Source organism: Megachile rotundata, chromosome 16 (assembly GCF_050947335.1).
Source record: "Megachile rotundata isolate GNS110a chromosome 16, iyMegRotu1, whole genome shotgun sequence".
Classification (NCBI taxonomy): domain Eukaryota; kingdom Metazoa; phylum Arthropoda; class Insecta; order Hymenoptera; family Megachilidae; genus Megachile; species Megachile rotundata.
Genome location: NC_134998.1, coordinates 8,126,162 through 8,148,711, shown reverse-complemented (window position 1 = coordinate 8,148,711; position 22,550 = coordinate 8,126,162). Strand labels below are relative to the sequence as shown.

At 39.6% G+C, this 22,550-nt stretch overlaps 1 protein-coding gene and 1 long non-coding RNA gene across 6 annotated transcripts in view; one reads left to right on the top strand and one right to left on the bottom strand.

The window, feature by feature from the left end:
• Ecr (ecdysone receptor) overlaps positions 1–22,550 on the top strand; it is a 153,605-nt gene that overhangs the window by 47,259 nt on the left and 83,796 nt on the right. The window lies entirely within an intron of this gene.
• On the bottom strand, positions 2,392–11,241 carry LOC105662347 (uncharacterized). Of its 2 annotated transcripts, XR_013040820.1 has the most exons (4): positions 11,040–11,237; positions 9,318–9,719; positions 8,521–8,784; positions 2,392–3,462 (listed from the first exon to the last, which is right to left on the bottom strand). It is a non-coding gene; the product is annotated as an uncharacterized LOC105662347 (long non-coding RNA). The 2 variants fall into 2 exon arrangements; XR_001095826.2 differs by having other exon boundaries at positions 8,521–9,719; positions 11,040–11,241.

Below are 22,550 nucleotides of genomic sequence, written 5' to 3'. Positions count from 1 at the left end.
AGGTAGATCTACGAAAGACCTTCATAGCTAAGAAGTTCTAGCCTTCGTACCTCATAGAGGACTTCATAGGGGACTTTAAAGCTAGGAGACCTACGAGAAACCTTCATAGGTAGATCTACCGATGGCCTTCATAGCTAGAGGATGTACAGAAGGCCTTCATACCTCATAGAGGACGTTATAGAGAACTTCAAAGCTAGAGGATCCATGAGGAACCTTCATAGGTAGATCTACCGATGGCTTTCATATCTAGAGGATGTACAGAAGACCTTCATACCTAACAGAGGACTTCATAGAGGACTTCAGATCAAATCTCTAAAATCTATAATACTTGGAGTTGACTCTCAAAAGGTATAGGTGTCTACATCCCTCCTGTAGTCAATCCACACAGAGTCCATGTGAGCCCCTCAAATATAAATGATCTGAACAGTCCGACTCTATAGTCCATGGTCCACTTATTCAGATACCTACACCCAGCACATGTCTACAACTTAAAGACCCAAAGTTAAAAAGCCTAAGGCCTATATGGAGGTCTCTGAAGTGACGGCCTCCAGAGACACGGTCTATGGCCAGACATCCTTTCATTTCTGCCTCCATGGCATAATTAGTGTTCTACATATATAATGCATGTTAACTTCAGAAATGACGAGTGGATCTTAAGAACACGGAGTATGATAAGGTCCATGTGACTGTCAGATTCGAAGGCTCGCGTAATCTGATTAAGAATGTAAGTCTTTCAGCGAGGCAGGTAAAAAAGTTCTCGTTAGAGGCGCGGATAGCATCGGATGCAGGCCACGGGAATTTAGTAGACGTCTCTGAGGGACGGATTACAGGTTTTCGTGCACGCCTTCGTAATTGACGGGCTCTTAATTGCGATCCAGGATCGCGTCCCTAATTGCGTCGCCCGGTGAAAGCAACACGCATCCTCCTTTGCTGTTCCCTTTTCAATCGGCCTCTCTCGGTTTCTCTCTCTTTCTCGTACACTAATTCTGGTTTCGCGGACGGGACCGGTTTCTTTTCAAGAAACGCTTATTGCTGAGTAACTTCGCGTAATTAAAGATGACCGTTCTCGATGGGGAAAAAAACCGTAACGAGCTCGTTGCAGATCGCGTTGTCTGGCAAATATCTGTATTTGCTAAATGCTGTTTATTAAGTAATAACAGCCATCGTTAAGGTAGACGAGATTGATGGCACTTCATCTACTTGAAATCCTATGTCCTTAATAAAATGGCGATCACTTTACGAGCTTCTAATCTTCTGCATAAGTCAAAGTTAGGTCCAGGTTAAGTTACGAGTACTTTTATAGTCAGATGAGACAGAAATTATTTCATGGATCCTTTGGTTACAGCTTCCCATTTATAGGGAATTAAATTTCTAATCGATATGAAAAATTCTTTTTAAATTACGTGAATTCTGATTTTATAGCGAGAATTATCAATTAGGAAGGGGTTGAGGCACGCAAATATTCTGCAGTACATCTGCTCTGAATAACAATAAGCTCTAATGACGAGGGTTTAAACAAGGCAGAATGAGTAAATAAATAGTGAGGTTAGGTTTAGAGGATTATGAGTCAAGGGTGGTCCTCAGTGCGAGATGTATGGGCGTTAAACAATAACCATCTTGACCATATGCAATGAACAAACAAAAAAATGAGGGAAAAGGGTGCAGAGCAGCTAATACCCATCTGCGATCCACGACTGTGGCGCCATCCCCTAACACAATGAGACGCGCTCATAAGTGGAACGAATGCATGCGAACAACGAAGGAACGACACTGAACGATCCAGCACTGGCGTGCCAGTGTATTCTAGCGACGATATAGACGGAGGACTATTGATTCCAGAGCATAAATAGACCATACCGTCTCTATTATTCAAAATGCACTCTACCCTGGCCGGTCGACGGCGCCATCTTCCTCGTTCATTTCTTTTCGTTTCTAATTATTCCCTGCGGAATATTATCTCCGATTGGGTTGGTTTATAGGTTCAAAATTGTCTCTTTATTTATACGAGACAGAAAATTTAATTTTAGAGCTTAGATTTGGTTTGGGTATAATTTTTCGTTGTTTAGGTATAAGTTTTCGTTGCAAAGTCATTGATTTCAAGAGTTATATTGTGCTTTGAACTTGAATGCTTTTGCATCGCGTCGCCATTTCGATAGGGCCGCCATTTATATGTACCACGTGACTAACATGACCGACATAACCTCACATTCGAAATTGCAACCTCTTAAGGTTATAAATAAAATAATTCGATGTCAGCTATATACACTACCGTCCATAAGTATCCGGACACTTGGTTTCGTTACATAAAACGCAGTTGAACTTTGTACGAAAGGTATTTAGGGTTATCATATCATTTGTAATAATTATTATTATCTTTTTCGAGGTGTCATAACGTAATAGAATTAATTTTTAAGTACAAATTATACAATGAAAGTGTGAAAGTAAAATTCATGTCCAGAAGTACAAAGTCCAAATTTGTGAATCTAATGAAACGCTTTCGATTCTAAAAAAAATTTTCATTTCTACTGTGTTTCATTTCTATGGTGCAGAACGTATTCAGAGGGTTCTTCGATATGTTTCAAGTGTTTGTAAACTGTTGGTAGATGTTTAGGTTCCCTTAATGGAGATAAGAATGGAGGTAACGCTACGCACTCGACAGTTTCGGTTTAGTTCGTCCGTAGCTTCTTTTCCATCGAGATATGAGTTCCAAACGAGAATTATTAATCGAAAAACGTTCCAGTATTCTGACCTTCGCAGAAAAAAAATCGATTTTAGTTACTGTTGCAGATACTTGAATAACTTTCATGCAACGCGAATGCATATTTCGCTTGTGTCCGGATACTTATGGACGGTAGTGTATATAGTGATTTTTCTGGACATCCACTGGAGATTTTATAGTATACCAACCTGGTTCCAGAGATTCCAAAAAGAAGTGGTAGACTTGGTGCAATCGCGTCTAGCAAGAGTCACCGTAACGATTTATAAAATTGGCCCAAGAGCAAGTACCTGAAGCTCACAGAGATAAAAGAATTTGTCTCAGACTTGAAAGATCGAATCTTCGGATCGAAATTAACTCGAGCGCAATGACCAGAATCGAGTTCCTCAAGAAACATCGTTCTCGCGTAGAGTGTGGGCTTAAGATTAATTTAACTCCGTTTTACCTTGGCTTTTACGCGACCCTTGCTTGCCACTCCCACCTTTCGCCGACTGGTATCTCGTACCGTCCTCTCTCGGCTTTATTCGAAGCGTTACACCGATCCTTGAAACACAATCGCCTCCTCTTCCTTCGGGTACTTCGAATTTCCGCGACTCCCCGTCGCGTTCATTTCCTAATCGTTAATTCCGAAGCCGGTTCAGGTTTCAACCGATGAACACGCGATTGTTATTTCGCCTGGACCTCTGTCATTAACTTGAAATTCCTTCGATCGCTCGCCGGATAGCTACAGTCACCTGGAACTGAAACTGCCATCGATTATACCATTAATAACCTGAACTTTCGTTTATAATTATCTTGCTGAGTAAATTCTGTCTTAATATTCTGGCTTGTCGTGTTCGGTTGGCTTTGTTAAGATTCTTTGTAACTAACAGAATTTTAATTCCTTGTAATTTCACTGATAGTTCGAGGTATGTTGGATTAATTTTAGAGTTAGGTATTTTAACAGTAGGGTTATGCTTCCAGTATGTCGGGAAAGTAGCGGAACTTTTCAAATTTAAGGAAAACGCCGTCTATTAAAATAATATTTTATCTGAAAAGAGTATAGCACAATCGTTGCGACACCATGCGTCGTAATTCCACGCGTTGTAATTCCGTGCGCCGTAATTCCTCGCGCTGTAACACCACGCGCCGTACTTCTACGCTCTGTAATTCCACGCATCATAACTCTACGCGTTGTAATTCCACGCGTTATTAATTCCACGCGCCGTAATTTCACGCGTCGTAGTCCCACGCGTTATTAATTCCACGCGTCGTAATTCCATGCGCCGTAATTCCTCGCGCTGTAATACCACGCGCTGTAATTCCACGCACCATAATTCTATGCGTCGTAATTCTACGTGTTGTAATTCCATGCGTTATTAATTCCACGCGTCGTAAGTCCATGCGTCGGAATTCCACGCGTCGTAGTTCTATGCATCGTAATCCCACGCATTATTAATTCCATGCGCCGTAATTCCTCGCGCTGTAACACCACGCGCTGTACTTCTACGCACTGTAATTCCACGTGTTGTAATTCCATGCGTTATTAATTCCATGCGTCGTAAGTCCATGCGTCGGAATTCCACGCATCGTAGTTCCACGCGTTATTAATTCCACGCGTCGTAATTCCAAGCGCCGTAATTCCTCGCGCTGTAATTCCATGCACCATAATTCCCCGCGCTGCAATACCACGCACCATAATTCTACGCGTCGCAATTCCAGGCGTTGTAATTCCACGCGTTATTAATTCAATGCGTCGTAGTTCCACGCGTCATAGTCCTACGCGTCGTAGTTCCACGCGTCATAGTCCTACGCGTCGTAGTTCCACGCGTTGTAATTCCATGCACCGTAGTTCCCCGCGTTACTATACCGCGCGCCGTAATCTCTTCGTAGGAAGAGAAGTCCAAGCAGCTGTGATAAGGGTGTTCGAAGCGATTCCGCAAAACGACATGAAGAATCTATGTTAACGTTGTATGAGCCCAGCAGTGTATTGATGCGAATGTATTTTGAATACAAAAATTAATTTTGACAAAATAACAAATTTTGTTCGTTTTATTTAAAAAGTTCCCTTATTTGTCCGACATAATGTATATATTGGATTAATTCTATATGGTTGTTATACTTCATATGCTTTGTAACGAAACCTTACGTTAAGGTTAGGCCTTAGCTGGGTCGTTGATGTACCAGGTTTACTATTTTATCAGTTCTAGGTTATTACCATTAATAACTTTGTAACGTAACTTTGTTAAGGTTAGGTCTGAACAAGTTTAGTTAAGTTTGAACGGGTTTAAGGTAACAGTATTGATCCTCAGCCACTGCCAGGTTATGGTTATTGCACTGGCTATTCTTTATCGAGGTTTGAACGGGTTAGGACCAATTCAAGGTTACAGCCTATTTAGTACAAGTTTCTAGGTTATTCACTCATAAGCTTTTAATTTGAACAGTTTCAGATTCTATAAATAGTAAAAGTCGAATATTAATATGTGTAATTCCCATAAAGATTTCCAAGGTTTATCGACGTCGAATAATCGCCATTAGAGAGCGATTTAATAGCGCCTAGGCCTCCGATACGATCAGAGCTCTTTATAGAATATTATGCTAATAACGTGAGCGCGGTAACGCAATTACGCCATTGAGCGCCGTGAAGCTGTTACAGCCGATGCGTTACGGTGCACCGTGCACCGTAATGGCGGCCACAGGTTACACTGTAACGAAGAAAATTCACCGCACAATTCAACGCTCGAACAGGTTTCTGTAGGCACGATTGTTTCGGTGGTTAAACCTTCATTTCTTCGTTTTGTCGAAATCGCGATTACGGGTAATCTTGACCGTTCTCTTAGAATTTTCGATTTAATCACAAAAGTGCGATTTCGTGTAACGATACACGAAGGTACGAGGCCAAGTATTTTTCAGCGAAGTATTTTTCAAACGAAAAATAGGGTAAACGTGATTTGTATAGCGAATTGTTGCTCCTGTGCCCGTGGAACCTGCTGGCATAGAACCTCGCGAAGAGCAACACGAAGAACCGGTCTTTCTCTTTCGTCTCGCGAAAGCGCGAGTGGATCGAGAGACCGTGTTATCGATCGTCTCTTAACAAGCCCACCTTCGAGAGCTTTTTTTCAAGCGCTTCCGCTCTTCAGGGGATGAAACCCTCGTCCCCGAAATCCCCTCGCTTAATTGCGACTCGGTTTCTCGGTATTTGTGATTTTCTGTAAGGGGAGAACATGATATTCTGAATTTTTATCGAGCCCCTTTTCACCCCATTTCGAGATTCAACTGTTTGTAAAATAAAATTTACGAAAAGTATCGCATACCAAGATCGATACTCGGTTCTCGTTGTTTCTAGCCGGTTCGTGACCGACGCGCACCGCAACGTTCGCCGTGATCGCGCCTTTCAAAGGTCATGGCGCATTTGAAACTCCCGTGTTTCCACCGGCACAACCTTTAACGGCGCTTTATCGCCGCGATCGACTCGACATTAAACGTCGTTTCGTTGATTACGAGAGGCATACTTGATAATTGCGCGGCTAACGCCATCTTAAACTGGTTCTATATTCCTGCGATTAGTATTACTCGTCCCGTTGGCATTTACCTAATCCTTTCGCTTCTGTGCGATGCTATCTTGTGCGTATACCGATTGCAATTTAATAATTATCGATTACATACCAAGGTTATCATTTATAAGGATGGACGTTCACGCACCCAAAACCATAGAGTACAGAGTCGACACTCTGTGTGTCTCGAAAACTGTCGCTTTATTGGTTGTATTAACGAGCGGGAAATTTAAATGGAATTATGACGCGTGGAATTACAACATGTGGAATTACGACGCGTAGAATTAGGGTGTGTGGAATTACAGCGCGTAGAAGTATAGCACGTGATATTACTGCGCGAGGAATTAGGGCGCATGGAACTACGACGCGTGCAATTAATAACGCGTGGGATTACGACGCGTGGAATTGCGACGCATGGACTTACGACGCGTGGAATTAATAACGCATCGAATTACAACACGTGGTATTACTGCGCGAGGAATTACGGCGCATGGAATTACGACGCGTGCAATTAATAACGCGTGGGATTACGACGCGTGGAATTGCGACGCATGGACTTACGACGCGTGGAATTAATAACGCATCGAATTACAACACGTGGTATTACTGCGCGAGGAATTAGGGCGCATGGAACTACGACGCGTGCAATTAATAACGCGTGGGATTACGACGCGTGGAATTGCGACGCATGGACTTACGACGCGTGGAATTAATAACGCATCGAATTACAACACGTGGTATTACTGCGCGAGGAATTAGGGCGCATGGAATTACGACGCGTGCAATTAATAACGCGTGGGATTACGACGCGTGGAATTGCGACGCATGGACTTACGACGCGTGGAATTAATAACGCATCGAATTACAACACGTGGTATTACAGCGCGAGGAATTAGGGCGCATGGAATTACGACGCGTGCAATTAATAACGCGTGGGATTACGACGCGTGGAATTGCGACGCATGGACTTACGACGCGTGGAATTAATAACGCATCGAATTACAACACGTGATATTACTGCGCGAGGAATTAGGGCGCATGGAATTACGACGCGTGCAGTTAATAACGCGTGGGATTACGACGCGTGGAATTGCGACGCATGGACTTACGACGCGTGGAATTAATAACGCATCGAATTACAACACGTGGTATTACAGCGCGAGGAATTAGGGCGCATGGAATTACGACGCGTGCAATTAATAACGCGTGGGATTACGACGCGTGGAATTGCGACGCATGGACTTACGATGCGTGGAATTAATAACGCATCGAATTACAACACGTGATATTACTGCGCGAGGAATTAGGGCGCATGGAATTACGACGCGTGCAATTAATAACGCGTGGGATTACGACGCGTGGAATTGCGACGCATGGACTTACGACGCGTGGAATTAATAACGCATCGAATTACAACACGTGATATTACTGCGCGAGGAATTAGGGCGCATGGAATTACGACGCGTGCAATTAATAACGCGTGGGATTACGACGCGTGGAATTGCGACGCATGGACTTACGACGCGTGGAATTAATAACGCATCGAATTACAACACGTGGTATTACAGCGCGAGGAATTACGGCGCATGGAATTATGACGCATGGAATTAATAACGCGTATAATTACAACGCGTAGAAATATGATGCGTGGAATTACAGTGCGTAGAAGTACGGCGCGTGGTATTCCAGCGCGAGGAATTACGGCGCATGGAATTACGACGCGTGGAATTAATAACGCATTGAATTCCGAGCAAATCCCCTTTCATATCAATCTCTAACAACTCGAAATATACTCGTAATAAATTTTCTGTATATAATATTATCTTTTGATGTACTTTAACAACATATATTAATACGTAATAAACATATATTTATATTAAATATACATTTAATAACAATACTTTCTAACTATTAGTCTTCTAACCTTTTGCGCGTGTCGGTAAAGAAGAAAGCTGTAAACTAACTTATAGAACGATTTAATGGCGCCATTACGGTTCGATTAAGGCACAGAAGGAAATGATAAATTAATTTTTTAATGTCAATGAAAGAGTTATCGGTTTGTACCAGGGGTAGTTGCATTCCAAACGTAACGAAGTTGATAACACATGGCAGGTTTGAACCGAGGTCTAATTAACATGGACGATATTTGCGACGCGTCGATAAGCATCGAACGTACATACGTTCGAGGACGTGGAATGCGGGCCAAGGCAGCTGGCCGCGATTTACCAGGCGTAAATCTTAAACACACTCGTTCCTTACACGGATACTTACCCGGTAATTACATGGTTCCTTATCTTGGATTACGTCATTTTCCCTGTGGCCCGGTTGTTTCAAATAACTTTTCATTTATCTTGAAACTTTTTGTCTTTGGTCATCTTGTTTTGGCTTTGTTCGAGGTTAGGTTTCGGTGTTGAACCTTACAAGGTTAAGTTAGGTTGTAAGTTTATCTTGAAACTTTTTATCTTTGTCTTTGGTCATCTTGTTTTGGCTTTGTTCGAGGTTAGGTTTCGATCTTATGTCTAAGTTAACTTCAGACTGTACAAAAATTGGAGTTAAAGTTTTCTGTAATTAAATACGCGTATGGTCTTGAATTACATTCAGGTTAAGTTACTATGGTCTCAAGGTTAGGACTCAGAACATAGTAACGTAACCTCGCAAGGTTAGGTCTGGATGTAAGTTAACTTCAGACTGTACAAAAATCATAGCTAAGGTTTGCTTTCTGTAATTAAATCCACGTCGTGAATGGTCTTGAATCACTTTTAGGTTAAGCTTCCATGTTATCGAGGTTAAGACTCAGAACATAGTAACGTAACCTCGCAAGGTTAGGTCTGGATGTAAGTTAACTTCAGACTGTACAAAAATCATAGCTGAAGTTTGCTTTCTGTAATTAAATCCACGTCATGAATGGTCTTGAATCACTTTTAGGTTAAGTTTGCATGTCCTTAAGTTTCAGACCCAAAACATAACATAACCTTGCAAGGTTAGGTCTAAGATTGTAAGTTAACTTCAGACCCAACTTCGTAAAAACAACAACTAGTATTTATTCTTTCTAAATCAATTCAAATTACAGTTTGAATCACATTCACTTCACACGTCCTTAAGACCCAAAAACAAAATGTCCTTCTCACTAATTCTCCATCAACTTTGAATCTCTTTTAGGTTACAATCGATTAGTCCCGGTGTATCCAGGTTACTTGTACAGATTACAGTAGATGGAGGTCGATACACCTGAGAATCCACGCGAAATGAAGTCATACGTGTACGACATATCTCTTCCAGATTCGAGAATGATTTCACTAGGTCGCATGCGCATATCTTCCACGATTAAACGCTTAATGAAACTGTTGGCCCCGAGGCGGCCGGTTTAATGGGTCGAGTCGGTCCGATTATTTTCGTCTTTATTATCGAGCTGTGTCGTTCGCTGCTTCTGGCACCGTCGACCATGAGCCTTCCAGCGGCAAAGAACCTCCCTGCAAACGATTTTTATCGCTCGATAGATTGTTCACAATTTATCTGCTAGATATGTTGATTCAAATTTTACGGTCCATTTTCGCCGATTTCTATTTCTGTTTCGCTAATGACATTTGTGTTGTCGACCTGAAATGTGAGCCACGTGTTCGAATTGTCACATTGTTGTTACTTAAAAAATTTGGGAAATAAAGAAACTGTGCTAAGTTTGGGAAACTTGAAAATCACTTAAGAGTCTTATGTCTATAAATCAATTTTATCCTTCAAATTTGAACTGACTCTCACCTTCATTTTTTAGTAATGTGATCCACCCATGTGTCTGTACTGATTGTTTTATTCGGTATTGGCACATTTTTGTTACTTAAAAAATTTGGGGAATAAAGAAACTGTGCAAAGTTTGGGAAACTTGAAAATCACTTAGAAGTCTTATGTCTATAAATCAATTTTATCCTTCAAATTTAAACTGACCGTCACCTTCATTTTTTAGTAATGCGATCTCAAGATTTCAAGAGTTATATTGTACTTTGAATTTGAATGCTTTTGCATCGTGTCGCCATTTCGATAGGGCCGCCATTTATGTGTACCACGTGACTAACATGACCGACATAACCTCACATTCGAAATTGCAACCTCTTAAGGTTATAAATAAAATAATTCGATGTCAGCTATATACACTACCGTCCATAAGTATCCGGACACTTGGTTTCGTTACATAAAACACAGTTGAACTTTATACGAAAGGTATTTAGGGTTATCATATCATTTGTAATAATTATTATAATCTTTTTTGAGGTGTCATAACGTAATAGAATTAATTTTTAAGTACAAATTATACAATGAAAGTGTGAAAGTAAAATTCATGTCCAGAAGTACAAAGTCCAAATTTGTGAATCTAATGAAACGCTTTCGATTCTAAAAAAAATTTTCATTTCTACTGTGTTTCATTTCTATGGTGCAGAACGTATTCAGAGAGTTCTTCGATATGTTTCAAGTGTTTGTAAACTGTTGGTAGATGTTTAGGTTCCCTCAATGGAGATAAGAATGAAGGTAACGCAATGCACTCGACAGTTTCGGTTTAGTTCGTCTGTAGCTTCTTTTCCATCGAGATACGAGTTCCAAACGAGAATTATTAATCGAAAAACGTTCCAGTATTCTGACCTTCGCAGAAAAAAAATCGATTTTAGTTACTGTTGCAGATACTTGAATAACTTTCATGCAACGCGAATGCATATTTCGCTGGTGTCCGGATACTTATGGTAGTGTAGTAGAATTAAATTCTACTAATAAAAGAAAAGGAAAGTAACAAGAAAGGCTTCGAACACCTGATATCGTTTTCCCCGTTACGTCAGCTTCTGGCAATGGTCGATCGCAAAGAGGGCGAAGACACTGTCCAATGCACTCGCGGCGCGAGTATTTCGGCGTTCAGGGTCCGGCGTGACCTGGACGTCGACTTTCAAAGCTTCCCCTATAAATAGGCTTGGCCAGAGTTGGCAAAGATAGTGCAAGGCCGAGCTTTGCTCGAAATAATAGCCGGGAGAAATGTACTCGGTCGATATCGTGCCTTCCATTTTCCGACGTGCCTCAAAGACATTCAAATTACCCGAAATCAAATTGCAAATTTCTCTTCGATGCTGTGAATATATCTCTTCGATTTTTCTTTCGTTCAATCTCTGCGAGGCAGTTAGGTTAGGTTCGTGCCCGCTCGGGTAAATATACGACGCCGTTGTCGTCGCTGCACGATACACGAACGAAAACATTCGCAATTAATCGAAGAAGGAACGTTGTCTCGGCTCGATCTAAATTACGCATTGTTTGTTGAGCGAAATTGGACAATTCGTTCTTGGAATCGTTGTATTTTGAGCTGCCAGTCAGCGATGCATCCTCGAGGCGAGTTTTACGAGTAACCCACGGGATCTTGATGGGACGGCCTCGTATTTCGGGCTATGTTTGTTGGACTTGATTCTCTTTCAGATAAACTGTTTTTTGGAAGCATTTTTCTGAACATTTGGACATGGAAATAAAATTACCGTGGGTCGGAGAGACAATGTGGACATGTGGAAGTTTTAGACTCTTAGACCTAACATTTCTGGACTTAATTTTTGAAATATCCTTACACATGTAGACTAGTTATTATATAATTCAGGGTTGCCCAAGGTTTTGTAGGTTGAGAGTCACTTTTGGGACTTTTAAAGTCAACAGAGTTCAAAGGGCCTAGTCATGTGTCTCAGAGTCCAGGGTAGTAGTCAAAAGCACTAGATCTTGAGTCCCAAAGTCATATATCTCGAAGTCCAGAAGTTAAGTGGATCCTGCATTCCAAAATGTCAACATCCAAAACATCCAACAGTCAAATCTCAATATCCTAATATTTCAACACCACAAAATCCCAACATCCAAAAGATCCAACAGTCAAATCTCAATATCCTAATATTCCAATACCACAAAATCGCAATATCCCAAAACCACAGAGTCCCAATATCCTAACATCCAAAACCCACAAAACCTCAATATCCTAACATCCTAAGAGCAGAAAACTATAAAACTCGAAAGGCCTCCCAGTAGGTGGCATTGGGAATCGCTGGCCGAAAGCTCCAGCCTAAGCTCGACTTGATCGTTAAATTATAGAAGTTTGCACCAGTGAAAAGGGATGAGACAACACATTTCTTGTTCGGTCGCGCTGCATGTCTGAATGTCCGCATTATGCCCACAGAGTCAGGGCAGACATTCTGTATCTCGTCGGGATATCATGGCAACAGCTTGTCGTCTCTTTCTAACGCGTTTGAAACCGTCCGGGGGACAATGGCGAGGTTATATCCGAGCAGACGAGAGCGCATTGTTGCTCGACGCATCTCGGTTAGAACCAAGGAGAAAAGCTACGTCAGAGGCGGAGGGAGGGGTGTGAAAGAGACGCGGAGGACACTGGTTGTCGGGACGTAACGATCATACGATCGTGTCAACAATTGGAGACATCGCCATTTTTTTCTGCATGCAAACCGTTACTGTATTTCGATCACAGTTTACGGACTTCTCTGTTCATTTATCTTTCACCATTTTTTTACGTAATTTAATCGTTTTGTTGGAAAGGAGTGTGTTTACATCGAGTGTTCACTTTTGGCGGGAAATTTGAACACTCTACCCGATCACAAGTAGGTTATACATCATTCAGTTGATTGAATAATAAGAAAAATCTAATAAGCTTCTATGAGTACATCTGAAACTGTTCATTTGAGGTTAAGCTACTTTTTGCGGGAAATTTGAGCACTCTTCTCAGTCACAAGTGGGTTATACATCATTCAGTTGACTGAATAACAAGAAAAACCTAATAAGCTTCTATGAGTACATCTGAAACTGTTCATTTGAGGTTAAGCTACTTTTGGCGGGAAATTTGAACACTTTTCTCAGTCACAAGTAGGTTATACATCATTCAGTTGATTGAATGATAAGAAAAACCTAATAAGCTTCTATGAGTGCTTCTGAAACTGTTCATTTGAGGTTAAGCTACTTTTGGCGGGAAATTTAAACACTTTTCTCAGTCACAAGTAGGTTATACATCATTCAGTTGATTGAATAATAAGAAAAACCTAATAAGCTTCTATGAGTACATCTGAAACTGTTCATTTGAGGTTAAGCTACTTTTGGCGGGAAATTTAAACACTCTTCCCAATCACAAGTAGGTTATACATCATTCAGTTGATTGAATAATAAGAAAAATCTAATAAGCTTCTATGAGTACATCTGAAACTGTTCATTTGAGGTTAAGCTACTTTTGGCGGGAAATTTAAACACTTTTCTCAATCACAAGTAGGTTATATATCATTCAGTTGATTGAATAATAAGAAAAACCTAATAAGCTTCTATGAGTACATCTGAAACTGTTCATTTGAGGTTAAGCTACTTTTGGCGGGAAATTTGAACACCCTTCTCAATAATAAGTAAGTTATACATCATACAGCTAATACAATAATAAAGAAAATTTGATAAGCTTCTAAAAATGAATCTGAAACATGCCACTTAAGGTTAAGCTACTTTTGGCGGGAAATTTGAATGACATCATCCAAAGCAACTCTCACGAGTCATTTGAAAAAAAGAACAAAATGAAATCTCAAGCCTTAAGCCGCTGTCAGACTTCACGTTTAATCACAAAGGCTACACAAGTCCGCGATCGTTCGATCAATCCCATGCTTCTCCACATCGTCAGCAACAAAAGATACGCAGCAGATACAGGTTCGTGATTCCCAGAACGAGTCCGGCAAAATCGGAGAAGCCTCCGTTCTGTTCGTTTTTCACGAACGCCCACATCCTTTATCAGAATGCATTCATGGCTGAGATCAGCGATCCTGGCCGGTGGGTTCAAGGCCGATTGACGATGGTTTCTCTCTGCTCACTTTCGCCACGGTGAGAAGCATAGATTCTTCGTGGTTGGCGTCGCTGATTTTTCTTATCTGGTCCGGCTGCCGCTGCTGGTCCTCGTTTCTCTCACGGCCGACGACATTCCTTCGGGATCAAAACCGTGTGGTGCGCCTGTTGGCTCGCGAGACACCGAAAGGACGAGCGTGTTTCTCTTCTTTTCGTGTCCTTTTTGCTTCGTCTGGTCCCTTTTCAGCCATGATTTTCTTACCCGGCCGGTTCTCGAAACTACTCGACGTCCAGCTTCCCAAACGGTTTTCGCAGCGTGACTTTTACAATTTTTCGAACGCTACGATGATTTCATACTTTCGGTATCTTATTCATGTGTTAGTGTCGTATGTCGTGTGACCATACATTGCTAGATGAGTACTAGACGTTCTGCTGACCTAGAGCTAAATGCAACCACAGTTTTCAACATGGTCCATATACAAGCAATTTAATATTTCCGATGACAAGTTTTTTTAAAAATTAATAACTCTAGGTTACCAGCTCCCTAGCTACTAGTTCTAGGTTACTAAATCCCTTGTGAGAGAATCTTCTCCAATGATTCACAACCAGTGCAAGATGTCTCTCATGTCTCTCTTGTGTAAACACAAATATCAGATCTAACCTCCAAATATGAAGACATCCATCTCCCATAATCGTCCACATCGTGCTTCATTTCCTTCTCCACCATCGCGCGCAATCCCGTCAAATAAGGAAAAGAAAGAAGCAAGACGAATCGTGAACGGATAGAAAGGCATGAGGCCACGCGGGTCCGTCTAAACGCGTTGTAAACAAGCTCGTGCGCGCGACGTCTCCGTTTGATGTTCTCCGTCGCGTTTGTCGCCGGCACAATAAACCGAGACCGGTGTGTATCGCAGTGACGCGAGTAAACTCGCGCGATTAAACGCGCCCACGCAACTCGCTCGTCCCTTCCTTCCGTCCTTCTTTCCTCGTGTCCTCATGGTTTATTCTCGGGCTGTTTCGTAACGCGGCTGCACCGTTAATCGTTCCCACTCCCGATTCGATGGCGAAACTCTTAACGCCATGGACGTCCGAATTTTTTGCCTGAATGTCGGACGAAAGTCTTTGCTACTATTTAGTTAGTTTTTGTGGAAAATATTTGCAGGCGGTTTTTTATTAGGTGGTATACTAGGTGATAATGAGGTCTGAGTATAGGGGAATGTTGTGGAGACATTATGGAGATTAGGAGGATTTGGGGATTTGGGGATATTTGAGGTATGTGCAATTTTAGGGGCTTGTGGACTTCTAGGGACTTAGGAAATTCTAGGGAATTGGGTACTATGGGAGTTTGCAAGATCCTATGGTCTGAGGCATTTCAGAAATTCCAGGAAGGCTGAAGGATATGGTTGATCTAGGAGATCTAGGGATATTTGAGGTATGTGCAATTTTAGGGGCTTGTGGACTTCTAGGGATTTAGGAAATTCTAGGGAATTGGGTACTATGGGAGTTTGCAAGATCCTATGGTCTGAGGCATTTCAGGAATTCCAGGAAGGTTGAAGGATATGGTCGATCTGGGAGGACTAGGGATATTTGAGGCTTTGAGGAATTTTAAGGGTTTGTGGAGTTCTAGGAACTTAGGAAATTCTAGAGAATCGGGTACTATGGGAGTTTGCAAGATCCTATGGTCTGAGGCATTTGAAAAATCCCAGATGGAGGGATCTGGGGATATCTGAGGCTTTGAGGAACTCCTAGAGGTTTGTAGAATTCTAGAGATTTGGGAAACCCTAGGGATTTGTAAAATTCTCGGGGTTTAGGAAATCTTAGGGCTTTAGGTAATTAGGGTGTTTGTGAAATCCTAGAGTCTGAGATATTTGATTAATCCCAGGTGGAGGGATATGGAGAATTTGGGGATATTTGAAGCTTTGGGAAATCCTAGTGATTCGTGGACTTCTAGGAGTTTAGGAAATCGTAGGAGTTTAGGTAATCTGGGAGTTTGTGAAGTCCTAGAATCTAAAGCGTTTCCAAAATTACAGAAAGGTTGAGAACTCCACCGAATCTGGGGGACCCCAGTTTGAGGAACCCTATGAGTAACCCTAGAGGACCTAGAAAAATCCTAATGGACCCAAGTGTACTCTGGAAGACCTAGAAAAATTGTAATAACCTCAGAAAAACCTGGAGGATCTAAGTGAATCTCAGAAAGCATGGATGATCTTTGAAGGGCGCCACATCTAACTAAATCCCAAAGTGCCTAAAGGGATCCAGTGAGTCCTAAGTGAACCTAACCTAACCCTATGAGGCATTAGAGTATCCCAGAGTCTTACGGAACCTTAAGAATAACATAGAACAACAAATACTATAGGTCCTACACTCACTATCGTGAGAGAACCTATGGGTCCAAAGACACCTAGGAACATTTCCATACCGGCGATAACCGGAATCGAGCGCCAATCAGCAAGTGCGCATCGATGCAGCTGTACACTCGTTGCACGTTCCTGATCGCAACATTATACAACGTTAATGCTCGAAGTTAGTTAAATATTTGCACTGAAAACGGTGCGATCATCCGTGGCTCTCAAATGGTGAACATTGATCAGGGATCCGCTACAGTTTACACGACGCCAGCTGTGTTTCTTCGTTTTCAATATCCAGAAAGCTGCAGGTCGTGACGGATCCAGCACTCGGCATAATTTAGTGGTACCTCGATTTGTTTTCCGCTTGTCGATTGTTTTATTGCTCGCTATCTTGGAATAACAATTCTTTTGTGATATTTTCCGGCTCGAGCCGGTTGTTGCCGTGTTTATCGACGGATCGTATCGGTTTGAAACACTGGCAAAGGAAAAGGCAATTAGCCGCGGTGAACCGGGACCTTTGACGTTCCGTCGACTTCTATCGATCATTTAGGCCTTAATGTTCTAACGAGCTTGACCGAGTTGTGACTTTCCTGAAAATCAGTGGGGTTAACTGGAGAGATTGTCTAGGGAATTTCACCTTATGCTTCAAGGATTAATTAGAGTCTGAGACATTTAATGAATCCCAAGTGGAGGGACACGGAGAATTTGGGGATATTTGAAGCTTTGGGAAATCCTAGGGATGTCCTTGATAAAAAAATTTCTTAGAGCACTTGACAGAAAATTCCCTAGGCTGTTGTAACGTTGGGAACAAAATTCTCTAGGATATTATAGAGTTACATTCTCTAAAACATTACAAAGTCAACAATAAAAATTTTCCAGGATATTGTAAAATGACAAAAAAGTTCTCCAGGATATGATAAAGTCGACAGAAAAATTCTCTAGAATATCCGTTGAGAGAAAGGTATAACATTAGCACTCCGAATTTATTTTGGAGAACTCAAGGTCACAGATTAATGACCCTAGCTACAAATATGTAACAGCGAAACATTGTGCGAAAGTTCGCAGGTTTTGAAACAATAAATGATTCTCGGAACCAGTTAAATACCCGTTCGACTACTTTATTTTCAAAGTAACCCCCTCCACCGTTCCCTTCCCTCCCCCGCCGCCCGCCGCCATTTCGATCCGTTACCCGAACGAAATTGTGTCGAAGTCCGCAGCGAGGTTAAGGGCCACGGATACGTTCACCGAGAAGACCTCACACGGTGGATGGTCTTCTCTTTTCTCCTTTCTTCCATCTTTCTCGTTACGTTCGTTTTCGTTCCTTTTTTTTTTACGCGGCTACACATGGCCGGACACAAACGACCGTTTGTGTACACTTTCGAGCACGTTGCTTGCCGATATTTTTGCTGGAACCCCAAGAGAAATCGCGGCCGGTTGATAAACCGCACCGTCGTCCGACATTGAAAGGCTGTAAAGAACGCCATTTTTAACCTTATTCTTACGAATTCCTGGTAAATGCTCTCCCCCTGTATACATTGCAGAAACATTCTGCTGGTGTTATAGGTTATCGTTTCTAGGGAATTCTACTTATATTTAGCATAGACAATAACCTACAATTTTTTGGGCATACTTAGGTCACTAATTATTGCTACAGTGTGAGGGCAAATAAAAATTGAAGTTTTCTATTCAAACCTGATTGTCAAGGACTATCAAGGATTATCATTACTATAGAATTGAACCCTGAATTTAATTATGGTGGGAACATAGGAATGGTGCGTCACATGTGAGGTACTGTGCGTCATGAGTGTGAAATATTGTGGAATAAAAGGTTAGATTTTTAATCATATGAGTTTTTCGTAGTGGAAGATGTTTTCTTGCAGACGGATCTTCTATACTGACCGAAATTATATTCTAAGTGAGAAAAGTCCCTAGATTGTGGACAGGGTAACCTCCATATATGTGTATCCCACATATGCTTGTATCATTGCATATATCCCTAGATCTCTTGATGTCTACATTCCCTTGATGTTCTATACTGACCGAAATTATATTCTGAGTGAGAAGAAAAAGTCCCTAGATTATGAACAGTGTAACCTCCACATATCTGTATCCTACATGTCAATCTCCACATATGCTTGTATCATTGCATATATCCCTAGATCTCTTGATGTCTACATTCCCTTGATGTTCTATACTGACCGAAATTATATTCTAAGTGAGAAGAAAAAGTTCCTAGATTGTGGACAGTGTAACCTCCACATATGTGTATCCCACATGTCCATCTCCACATATGCTTGTATCATTGCATATATCCCTAGATATCTTGATGTCTACATTCCCTTGATGTTCTATACTGACCGAAATTATATTCTAAGTGAGAAGAAAAAGTTCCTAGATCGTGGACAGGGTAACCTCCACATATATGTCCACACATCCACATATGCTTGTATCATTGCATGTATCCCTAGATCTCTCGATGTCCACATTCCTTTCAAACATAAACGAAAAGAACAATACTAATTTATCTAAAATTCCCTATAAATCTAACTAGAATCCTGACTTACCATTCACTTGGACCTCTAGATAACTTCCTTAATGACAACCTTCTATCCCTACATCACTATATTGTTTATGTTTCAGGCTTATCTGATTTTTGTGCCTTTAATTTTTATCTAATTTTTTTTGTCTTTATTGTTTATCTAATTTTCTCCCAAAAATCCAAGGGAATTTGTCTTCTCAATTCGTGATATTTATCCTCTTTAAAAAATTGAAGAATTATCTCACATGTTGCATTTAAATCAACATTCGACTATAGTGTCATACTCTAGTAGCATCCTGGGGAATTTTCCAGGAAGGTTGAGGGATACGGGAATTTTCTGTGCACCCAAGTTCCGAGCGAGGAAAGATCGTTTCACGCACATCACGTGTAACTAAGTTTCAGAAATTGATTATTTTTTTCAGAGATTCAGAGGCACGAGAGCCCGGTTCACCGTAAGCTCCCGTGAAATCGATAAATTGTGCCCGACCGGTCGCAAATTCGCTTCTTTAATGCGGCTTTGCTCTAACGAGCCTAATAACTCTGGCCGAGGTATCGCCGGCGAAGTTTATAGTTCCCCGTAAAACCTTAAAAACAGACGAGAAAGTTGCATTCTTAATATTGAACGGGCCGTTAAAGACCCCAAGTTCAAACCCTAGATTATACGGTCGCGGAGAGGGAATCCTCTTGCAAATTTCTTGGGAAAATGACGGACGTAATTTTAGCGTCAACATAATTAAAAAACATCAGTTCACTGTCCGTTGCTTAAAATTTACGTTTTACGAGATTTACGAAGTTCTGTGGGAAAAATAGGAATTTTAATAGTTACTTTTGTTAATTGGTGAAATTCATATTTTTATAAAATTGAGTTTTAGAAATTTTAGAAATTTGAGGAATTTGAGAAATTTGAGAAATTTGAGAAATGTTAGAAATCTGAGAAATTTGAGAAATTTGAGAAATTGGAGAAATTGGAGAAAATGGAGAAAATGGAGAAAATGGAGAAAATGGAGAAAATGGAGAAAATGGAGAAATTTGAGAAATTTAAGAAATTTTCAGAAATTTGAGAAATTTGAGAAATTTGAGAAATTTTGAGAAATTTGAGAAATTTGAGAAATGTGAGAAATTTGAGAAATTTTAGAAATTTGAGAAATTTTAGAAATCTTATAAATTTTACAAATTCTACAAATTTTGCAAATTGTAACAAGTTATTATTAATTTTTATTAGTGTTTAAATTCATGTTAAAATAATAATCGCCAACAATTTAATTTCAAGAAATTTTTTTTTAAAGGAGTTCCATTGAAGTGTTATTTTTTTGTTACTTGAAAATTTTGTTTTTTTTTTTGCAATTTTTGCTGAAATAGTTTTTGAGGATTTCTCTTCACGTAATTTTCCCGACTCGTTCAGCATCGTTATCGCAATTTTCATACACGTATCGCGGATGGTTTCGAAGGCAGACCTGCCGGTTGTTTGAGCAGCTGCACGTCAGAATTGCATTTGTTCGTGCTATTCTTGAGACGGTGTTTCCATCACGGCGATGCGTGTTAGCCATAACGAATATTTAAGATGCGTTCGTCAATTTTTATACGATTATTAATAACTTCGATCATGGCACTTTTTTTAATCAAACCTCTTTTTTCTTTTTTTTTATCTGTTATTTCTTTGAAACTGTGAAGAGGTTTCATAACTCAAAAAACTAAATTGAAGTTGCAGTTAAAATTTATTATTATTTATTATTAATATCATTCTTTAATAACTTTTTAAGTTACACTTCAAAAATCATATCTATTCTTGTAATTATTAAATAAAAATTATAAACAAATATATTGTTACTAACAATTTTTAACAAGCTTCTATAAAAATTTTTCCATCGTTTAAACAAATTTAAAACATCATCGATGAAAATAATAAAATTGCACGAATTTGCACTACAAATTTTATCCTCCATTTTGAAAATTATTAAATAAAAAATATGAACAAATATATTGTTACTAAAAGTTTTTAACAAGCTGCTATAAAAATTTTTCCATCGTTTAAACAAATTTAAAACATCATCGATGAAAATAATAAAATTGCACGAATTTGCACTACAAACTTTATCCTCCATTCTGTAAATTATTAAATAAAAAAATAAACAAATTGTTACTAAAATTCTTTAACAAACTCCTATCAAAATTTTTCCTGTTTTCTACAACTTTAAATCATCATCGATGAAAATAATAAAATTTCATGAATTTGCACTACAAACTTTATCCTCCATTTTGTAAATTATTAAATAAAAAATATAAACACCTATATTCAAACTTCAATCAACATTTACCAATTGTTCCAACACTTACAAGTTCCTCGATTTCTAGTAAAATATTGAAATAAATGCAAAGTGGAAAGCTGAAGTTTAATGGCGTCGAGTGAAAGTTGGCGCGAAATTCAAATGAAAGGAATTATTGAATCGTTGCATTTACTATATCTGTTTGCAAAACGATTGTTCGTGTGTGTGATCGGAAAGAAGAAGGTGGAAGCCATTCTAAATGTTTTCGGAACACGTGCTATTTTCAGTTGTGTAACCAATTCGAATGCAGGGATCCAATGCGTCTGCGCCTCGTAAATTAACTTTCATTATTGAAGCAAGAGAATCGAATTCAGGCCGTGAACACACAAATTTCGATCTGGATATTTTACTTCTGTATAAACAGATCTGTTACAGTGCTTTTCAAAATTATTCTTCCATTTTTGTATTTTGAAAATTTATTAAATATTAGGAGAATTATTATACTAATAAGCTTAAACTAATTGTTCGACTGAATGTCTCAATACATTCGATAGAAATAAATTATAGAAAAAATAGTGTGTACAGGAGGTTTCAAAATTTAGGTGCTCGATGCTCAGCTGGTATTCAATTTATTGGTGTATTCTGAAGATATATATTTTTAAGAGAAAAATTTGCGAAAAAAATGTGGGTGACATTTCTGCTTAATGTTCTGTAAAAGCAAACATTAAGTAAGAAATAAAATTATTGAGAAAAGAGTGTCTACAGGAGGTTTCAAAATTAATATCACTCAGCTGATGCTCTATTTATTGATTCATGTAGAAGATACATTTTTTAAAAGCAAAATTTCCAAACAAAACGTCGAAGATATTTCTGTTTAAAGTTTTATAAAAACAAATACTAAGTTAGAAATAAAATTATTGAGAAAAGAGTGTCTACAGGAGGTTTCAAAATTAATATCACTCAGCTGATGCTCTATTTATTGATTCATGTAGAAGATACATTTTTTAAAAGCAAAATTTCCAAACAAAACGTCGAAGATATTTCTGTTTAAAGTTTTATAAAAACAAATACTAAGTTAGAAATAAAATTATTGAGAACACAATGTCTACAGGAGGTTTCAAAATTAATATCACTCAGCTGATGCTCTATTTATTGATTCATGTAGAAGATACATTTTTTAAAAGCAAAATTTCCAAACAAAACGTCGAAGATATTTCTGTTTAAAGTTTTATAAAAACAAATACTAAGTTAGAAATAAAATTATTGAGAACACAATGTCTACAGGAGGTTTCAAAATTAATATCACTCAGCTGATGCTCTATTTATTGA